Here is a 9,645-nt window from a genome sequence, read left to right as displayed (position 1 = left end):
CAGTACTTCCTGCACCCACTACCTCCCGCACCCAGTATCACCCGCACCCTCTACCTCACACACCCACTACCTCCTGCACCCACCTCCTCCCGCACCCTCTACCTCCCGCACCCACTACCTCCCGCACCCACTACCTCCTGCATGCACTACCTCCCGACCCACTACTCCTGCACCCTCTAACTCCCGCACCCAGTACCTCCTGCACCCACTACCTCCCGCACCCTCTACGTCCCGCACCCACTACCTCCCGCACCCACTACCTCCCGCACCCACTACCTCCCGCACCCACTACCTCCCGCACCCTGTACCTCCCGCACCCACTACCTCCCGCACCCACTACCTCCCGCACCCACTACCTCCCGCACTCAGTACCTCCCGCACCCACTACCTCACGCACACACTTCCTCCCGCACCCAGTACTTCCCGAACCCTGTACCTCCCTCACCCACTACCTCCCGCACCCAGTACTTCCTGCACCCACTACCTCCCGCACCCAGTATCACCCGCACCCTCTACCTCACACACCCACTACCTCCTGCACGCACTACCTCCCGCACCCACTACTCCTGCACCCTCTAACTCCCGCACCCACTACCTCCCTCACCCACTATCTCCTGCACCCACTACCTCCTGCACCCACTACCTCCTGCACCCTCTACATCACGCATCTACTATCTCCTGCACCCACTACCTCCTGCACCCACTACCTCCCGCACCTTCTACCTCACACACCCACTACCTCCCGCACCCACTACTCCTGCACCCTCTACCTCCCGAACCCACTACCTCCCGCACCCACTACCTCCCGCACCCACTACCTCCTGCACCCACTACCTCCTGCACCCACTACCCCTGCACCCTGTACCTCCTGCACCCACTACCTCCCGCACACAGTACCTCCCGCACCCACTACCTCCCGCACCCTGTACCTCCTGCACCCACTAATTCCTGCACCCACTACCTCCAGCACCCTCTACCTCCCGCACCCAGTACCTCCCGCACCCACTACCTCCCGCACCCACTCCCTCCCGCACCCACTACCTCCTGCACCCACTACCTCCCGCACCCAGTACCTCCCGCACCCAGTACCTCCCGCACCCACTACCTCCCACACCCACTACCTCCCGCACCCAGTACTTACTGCACCCACTACCTTCCGACCCAATACCTCCCGCACCCTCTACCTCCCGCACCCACTACCTCCCGCACCCAGTACCTCCCGCACCTTGTACCTCCCGTACCCACTACCTCCCGCACCCAGTACTTCCTGCACCCACTACCTCCCGCACCCAGTACCCCCGCACCCTCTACCTCCCGCACCCACTACCTCCCGCACTCTCTACCTCCCGCACCCACTACCTCCCGCACCCACTACCTCCTGCATATACTACCTCCCGCACCCTCTACCTCCCGCACCCACTGTCTCCCGCACCCACTACCTCCTGCACCCACTACCTCCTGCATATACTACCTCCTGCACCCACTACCTCCCGCACCCTCTACGTCCCGCACCCACTACCTCCCGCACCCACTACCTCCCGCACCCACTACCTCCCGCACCCTGTACCTCCCGCACCCACTACCTCCCGCACCCACTACCTCCCGCACCCACTACCTCCCGCACTCAGTACCTCCCTCACCCACTACCTCACGCACACACTTCCTCCCGCACCCACTACCTCCCGCACCCAATACTTCCTGCACCCACCTCCTCCCACATCCACTAACTCTGGCACCCACTACCTCCTGCACCCACTACCTCCTGCATCCACTACCTCCTGCACCCAGTACCTCCTGCTCCCAGTACCTCCTGCACCCACTACTTCCTGCATCCACTACCTCCTGCACCCACTACCTCCTGCACCCAGTACCTCCTGCACCCACTACTTCCTGCATCCACTACTTCCTGCCTATAGTTGCTGAAGTGCAAGTGTGGTGGCTTTTTTAGTTTTTTTGTCTGCAGCCTTCAGCAGCTTGACTGGCAGAAGGTAGGAAGAAGCCTAGGGAAGAGAGAAAGGCCAGGGAAACAGGGTGGTGGCCCTGAGACAGCCCCATGGTGGGGTCACCCATCAGCCTGTTGAACTGTGAAATAAAAACCTCAGGACACTTCCATCCCTCCCCTCCTAGCAAAAACAACAACAACAAAACACCAGAATTTGAATGCATTAAGACACGGGACTGCAGGGTGGTGGTGGCACACATTTTTAAATCCCAGTACTGGGAGGCAGAGGCAGGTGGATTTCTGTTAGTTCAAGGCCAGCCTGGTGTACAAAGGGAGTTCCAGGACAGCCAGGATTGTTAAACAGAGAAACCCTGTCTAAACAAACAAACAAACAACAATAATAACAAAAAAATCATAGCCCCAGGAACCAAGATTACATCTCACATATAAAAAACAGGAGGACAGGAAGGAATCTAAGGTTCTTGTGGGACTCAGGTCAACCTGTCTACTGGTCCTCGCAGAGGACCCCTTCTTCTCTCAGGGTTTGTGGCATGTGTTTTTGAGCCCTCTTTTAATCTTGCTGGCCCCCTGTTAGGTTGCTAATCAAGTGCTTCCTGCAGATAGGAACATCGAGTGTAAAGTAGGTTGAACGTCTTCCTGAACACTGGGCTATGTGGAACAGTGAGCTTTGGAAGCATGCCAGTTTGATTGCACCACCATTTTCATTTCCGTTTCAACAGGCCAGGTCAGCGCTAGAAAAGTGTGTATAAAGATGCTTGGAACTTGGATGAGGCTAATTGCACAATGGATTTCTGGCATGAAGAACACAATCCCAGACACAGGCTAGAAAGGTTTGATGAGAATGAAGAAGTCGGGAAGAAGGGACAATCCACACACCCAGCAACACACACCCAGCCATATTAAAATCCTCAAAGACCCAGGAACAACGGGCAAAGATAACTGGGCAGAGTTCAGAGACCACTGTGCTGCCAGTGCTTGAGGAGTGAGGATGTGGCTTCTGAAGGGCAAGTGCAGCAGCTTCCCCAACTTCCTTGTCATCAGGCTTTCAGCGGTGTGGCCCGGAGAAGGCTGCTCTGGAGGAAGAAGCCATGCTTATGGAAATAATATTTTCTATAGTGAAAAGGACAATATGTTAGGTCACAAGCACGTTTAATCTAATACTGAATTCCCAAGGTAGCACATAAACTTCATGCATATCCTTAAGTTTTTTCCTTATATTTTATCAGCATAGAGATGAGTGTTTTCACAAAGATATTTTCTTTAAAGGATATTTTGAGGATAATGTTCTTCCCCTTTTAAAAAGTAGCTGAGGTTTGCAAAATGCAGGAAGAACACATCCAGTCACTTGCTGAAAAGCTCAGCCTTTTTTTTTACTCATAATAAAAAATGAGTACAAAATGTTCACCACAGATCATGTCCCCAGGTGTTTACTATTACACCCACAAGCCAAAAATATTTAAGAATCTGTTCATAAGTATAGATTCTAAGGAAACAAGTAGGCGTATGTTAAAATATAAATATGTACTTTTTTTCAGCAGTGAAAAATTTAAAACAAGTGTGTATCAAAGAAAAGATTGTTTCCCCCATAAAATTTAGGATGGTCATTCAACAGAATACTACTAAAATATGTGGAAGGGGTAAAGGGAAGAGGGGGAAGAGGGAGAAAGATGTAGTCATATTTTAATTCCCAATAAAAAAACATATCTTTCAAAAAAGTAGATATTAAAAAAAGAAACTTCAAGAATCCTGTGGACTTGATGATCAGGAAGTTACCTAACATTTGTGTTCAGAGACCCTCAGACAAGTCTTCAGTAAAACCAAGACCCAGAGTGTTGTTCACTGTCCAGATCTGCCAGACCATGGCCACCTAGAGGTTCAGGGTCTTAAATCATCAGTATAGAAGGAAAGAAGATGCAGCCTGGAACATTTAGACAAGCATGGAACAGGTTTGTGAGCCATCTTTGCTTGGGAAGCTTAACTCTCATCCCTCATCAAGGAAGCTTCCCTTTGCAGCAGACACAGACCATCACAGAAAACCACCGTAATGATGTGGCTCGCAGGAGGCCTGGCTGGCTGGGCCAAGGTGTCCCATGGTTGAGGGAAACATGCCATGCAGATGTGGAGGGCTGTTGCGTGTGGAAAGTCAATATCAAAAATAAAGCACATGGCATTTTAAAAAGATTTAAAATCTCTCACGCATTAGTCCTGCTACCCTATCCCAGCATGGGAGGGGGTGGCTCATGCACAGAGCTGGGAAGACAGATTCTCTGGGGCCATAGGAGCATGCTGTCCTGCCCATAAGCTCCCAGAGCCTTTTCCAGCCTCATGGCCAGTGGAGCTGATGCTGGAGAGTCCAGGATAGGTCTCCGCACCCAGCCCACAGGAGCACACAAGTGGCCGTAGAGGAATGACCGCTGTGACCATGCTGTGACTGGAGGAGTCCTCCACCCCATAAAACAGTGTGTGGCTTGAGGCGGGACTTTCCTGACTTCCCCCATATCCTGTCCATGCCTGAGCCACTGACAGGCAGTGACTTTTTGCTGCCTTTGGTAAAGATGGTGATGAGGTCATATGACCTATCCCTCTTTGACCTTAGCCAAGATGGCATCTGCCTGCCTGCACGATCACCCTCTGGTGCCTGACCACGTGTTCACCTACCTGGTTTGTCTGTTTGTTTTTTGTTTGTTTGTTTTGTTTTTTTGTTTTTGCAAGACAAACTGAACAGATAAGGAATGGATAAACTGAATTATTTAAAAGTCAGTCAGAAACACCGTTACATGGGCATCTCCCGAGCCTTGGTGGCAGTGGCAGCAGCAGAGGGAAGATGTACTGTAGCGGGGAGAAGGGCTTGGCTCCACCCCTCGCCCCAAGCGGTGGTGGTGGCAGGAGGAGAAAGAAGAGTGGGAACCTGGAAGTAGATGGAGACAGAACAGTATGGGACAGTCTGAGAGCAAAAGCATGAGGGTGAAGTGTAGCTGGAGTTTTTTCCAGTCCTTTCCAGCCCCATGGACCCCACAACCGCTTATAAAATAATCACTCAGAGGCTCATATTAATTAAACTGCTCAGCCATTAGCTCAGGCCTACCATTGTCTAGCTCTTACTCTTATACTCAGCCCATTTCTGTTAATCTGTGTTGCCACATGTTCCGTGGCTTTACCTGTTGCCTTTACATGTTGCTCCCTGGATGGCAGGCTGGCGTCCGTGTCCCCCCCCCCCCCCACCTCCCAGTCTCTCTTCTCTGTCCCGCCTATCCTATACTTCCTGTCTGGCTACTGGCCAATCAGTGTTTTATTTATCAATCAATCATAGCAACATATATTCACAACATACAGGACATCCCACAGCAGTGAAGGGACCAGGCACACATGCTGTGGAAAGGGACCAGGCACGGTGATGATGTAATAACTACCGGAAGAGCATGGGGGAGTGGGCAATAAGGAAGGAGCTGGGATAGGAGAGGTTAGGTGTATTTTTCACAGTGAGGTACAAGGTCGAGTGGACTGACTTCCAGCACCCCAGAGAGTCAGTGAGGACGGGTGATAACAGTGCAGGCTAGTCAGTGGACCTTCGTCCAAAGATCTAGGGGCCATGGAGTAACGAATAGGCATAAATTGTCCCATACATCGTCAGGTAAGAACAGAGGCCTGGAACTATGAGCCTGAAAGATACGTGGTTCCAGTACTGGAACTTGAATAGGGCCAAGAGACAAGACACCATGGTCAACTCGAGACAAATCCTCACTTGTGGAAAAAAACTTGAGGCCAGCAGGGAAGGGGGGAATCTTAACGATAGGAAGAAGAGTCCCAGCAGTCCTCCAGTTGGAAGCTGGAAAAGTGATGGTGTTAGATGGTACAGAGTCCCAGCATTTCTCGAACTGCCAGGGAAACCTGCCAAGTCACGTAGCACCAATGTAATGATACTGCATGTGAGAGGCCCTGGCTAGCTGGGCCAAGGTGCCACACAGGTAAGGGAAACATGTAGTTGGAAGTTTTCTCTGGGTCCTGCCAAGCCCCCGCAGTCCCGCAGCCTGCTTATAAAATAATCACTCAGAAGCTTATATTAATTAAAACTGCTCGGCCATTAGCTCAGGCCTACCACTGACTAGCTCTTACACTTAAACTCAGCCCATTTCTGTTAATCTATATGTCACCACATTTTCTGTGGCTTTACCTGTGTGGCATTACATGCTGCTCCTTGGACAGCAGGCTGGAGTCTCCTGACTCACCCTTCCTTTTCCCAGATTTCTCCTTGTCTGTTTATCCCGCCTATACTTCCTGCCTGGCTACTGGCCAATTAGCATTTTATTTATCAACCAATCAGAGTAACACATTTTCACAGCCTACAGAAAGACATTCCCCCATCATTTTAGACAGAAAAGGGGAAATGATGGGGCAATGTCTTTCTGTACGCTGCAAATATGTGTTTCTCTGATTAGTTGATAAATAAAGCCATTTGGCCAATGACAAGGCAGCTTAGAGGCAGGCAGAAAATTCAAAGGGAGAGACAGGAAGAAGGCAAGAGGAGACTCCAGCAAGCTGCTGAAGGAGCTAGTCAGTAGGAAGGCTGAGCAGTTTTAATTAATATAAGCCTCCATATTCACTTGGGTCTGAGCAGCTGCAGACCGGGAGGGGCACAAGAAAACTTTTAGCTACAGAAACATGCCATGCAGACGCTGCCGTGGGCTGCGGTACATCAATAGTCACTCACACCCCAGGCACTGCATCCACGTGGAGAGAGTTTATTATAATAGAAAGATAGAGAGAAAGATAAGGAAAGAGGGAGAGAGGAAGAAAGAGAGAAGGAAGGAAAAGTGGAGATGTGTACACCTGATGGTATGGAAGGGAGGAAGGGAGAGGGAGTGAGAAGGGAGAGATTTTTCCTTAAATGAGGCTTTTACATCAAGACACAGAGTGGCCCCAAGGGTGGGTTCAGAACGCTAACAGCCACAATTGGTCAAAATACAGAGAACAACTGATCTTGGGGTGCCCAGCTTGAGTGGACACATATATACACAACTCTTGCTCCTAAGGTTTGGGGAACATCACGGAAGCGGAAGGAGGTAGAAAGACTGTAAGAACCATAGGACCAGGAAGTGAGATCATGTCCCTTAGAAATGACAAGGAAGCTGTACTCACAATTACAATATGGCTGACTAAACAAGACCTGAAAAGTAATAAAACAATCACAAAATTAATAGATGGACTAATGTGGAAGGGAGACACCTCACCAGGCTCCACCTCTAGACAAAGAACCACAGGCAACTAGGGACTGCTGAGAGAGGGAGAATTTCTCTTCCCAGGGATGAGGCCATTGACTGGTTATCCAATAGCAGATGGTCAGCCCTGAAGTCATGTACATACAAGCAACACTAAATGGACTCAGCAGTTTGTATTTATATATGTGTGTGCATGTACATGTAATAGAGAAAATGAAGCTAAGAATTTGAGAGGAAGGAGAGTTATGGGAGAGGATGAAGGGAGAGGACACAGGAGGGACTAGAGGGAGAAAAGGGAAGGAGGAAATGATGTAATTATATTTTAATTAAATTAAAGATTACTAAGTAAAATGAGAATGAGTCTTTCATGTAGGGAATGTGCTCATTCTGTTGTAGATACAGGGTCAACAAGAGGATTGCACTCTTGACAATTTTATATTTGTAACAATAAGGGTTTTCATTAGATATTTAACACCAGGGGTTGGGGTATGGCATTGTTCTTTATTAAGTTCAAAATAAAGATTTATTTTCAAACCAAAAACAGGACAGTGTGGTGTGTGGGGTGCAGTGACTGAGCTTGTCCCTAGCGTGTGAAAGGTCTTGAGTTTACTCTCAGCTACAGAAAAATACGAGGTAGTGTCTCCGTATATTGAATGTAAAATCCATGTTATTTCATAAGTAAAGAAGGTTACAAAAATTATAATCATATCTTACAAATAGCCACAATATTGTACATATGCTATTAAAATACCAGTGCAAATGAAGAAAGACAATTTCACAGGTTTAAAAAAGTTTGAAATGAAAAAATCGGAACTGAATTTTATTTTATGAGTGGCCTTTACTATGTGCTTTATTTTTATGTTGAAATTAAAGAAATATCTTCTTAAAGTAGCTTGTGACCCCTTTATCACTGGGGTTCATTTATCAGTTATTTTCAGATATTTAGTGAACATCCAGTAAATGTTACTTCCCAGAATAGATACTATAAATTTATGCATTAGCGAAATCCGTAACCAAAATCAGTAACTGCACCCAAGTGTGGCATGGGTTTGTTTTCTTTTTTTAAATAAAACTTGAAATTATAGTATAATTATATAATTTCCCCCATTCTTCCCTCCCTCCAAACCCTCCTATGTACCTTCTTCCCTGGTCTCTTTCAAATTCATGCCATATATATATATATATATATATATATATATATATATATATGCATTTTAAAATATATAAATACAATTGGCTCAGTCTGTATAATATTGCTTGTATGTATGTTTTCAGGGCTGACCATTTGGTACTGGATAACCGATTGGTTGTGCTCTTCCCTGGGAAAGACTATTTTCCCCACTCTCAACATTTCTTAGTTGCCTGTAGTTCTTTGTTTATGGTTGAGACCTTGTGAATTTTCTCCCCACCTATGTTATATGTTTATTGGTGTCATTCTTGTTTAGGTCATGTTTAGGCAGCCAGGTGAGGCTTCATAGGTACAGCTTCTGACCTTTCTAGTAGACACAGTCTCACAGCAAACTTGCTGGTCCTCTGGCTCTTAGAGTCATCTTGCCTCCTTTTCTGCGATCACCCCTGAACCTTAGTTGCAGGGGTTGTGCTGTGGATGCATCCTTAGGGAATGGACTCCATAACTCTGCATTTTGACTGGTTCTGGTTTTCTGTAATGGTCTGTAGACATAAGGACACATATTTAGGATGTAATTAAGGATTATGCTGGTTTAGTAAAGTGGCAGTTGTAGTCTTTCAAGAACCCAAACTTTGCTAGCTCTGAGTAGCTGGCTAGGTTTCCAGTACCATGCATGATTTACCTCTTGTTGAGTTCTAAATCCAATTAGAGAGGTGTTGGTTACTGCCAAGGTATGTGTGCCACTACTGCATCCTGAGGCTACCCAACCATGCTGATTATTGTTACGGTTCATAGCTAAGTAGAACTGTTGGTTGCTTCCCTCCTTGGAAGCTTGCATGGCCCTTCTGATACCATGAAAGCTGGTTCACAGGAAGAAAGCTTTCAGGTCAGATTCAGTTCAGTGGGCCTCTGGGCCCTGGGTCTTCAGTAAATGGTATCTTCAGCAATAGGGACTTAACTTCTACCTTTGGAGGTGGGGGCAACCAAGGGTAATAGCTACAGCCTATAATGGTTTGTAAGTCTCCTGGATGGTCCTATCAATAACTCAAAGGAGAGTTTCTCATGTAGCAACAGTTTTGTTTCTGATGGCACTGTGTATAGATAGTTCAAGATATAGAAAATTAACTCCACACTGAGATAAATCTAAAATATAAAATAACCATGTAAAATAATGGTTATTCAGAACAGGGAGGAAAGATTTCAGTCTTGGTGCTGCCTGGATTTTTTATTAACTTGACACAAACCTAGGCGTATCTGGGAAGAGGAAATCTCAGCTGAGGAATTGCCTCCATCAGATGTAGGCAAGTTTGCGCAGAGGCGGGCAGGCGGAGGTGGTG

The sequence above is a fragment of the Peromyscus maniculatus genome, chromosome 3, assembly GCF_049852395.1.
Source record: "Peromyscus maniculatus bairdii isolate BWxNUB_F1_BW_parent chromosome 3, HU_Pman_BW_mat_3.1, whole genome shotgun sequence".
Taxonomy (NCBI): Eukaryota; Metazoa; Chordata; class Mammalia; order Rodentia; family Cricetidae; genus Peromyscus; species Peromyscus maniculatus.
Note: the sequence above shows the minus strand (reverse complement) of the source record.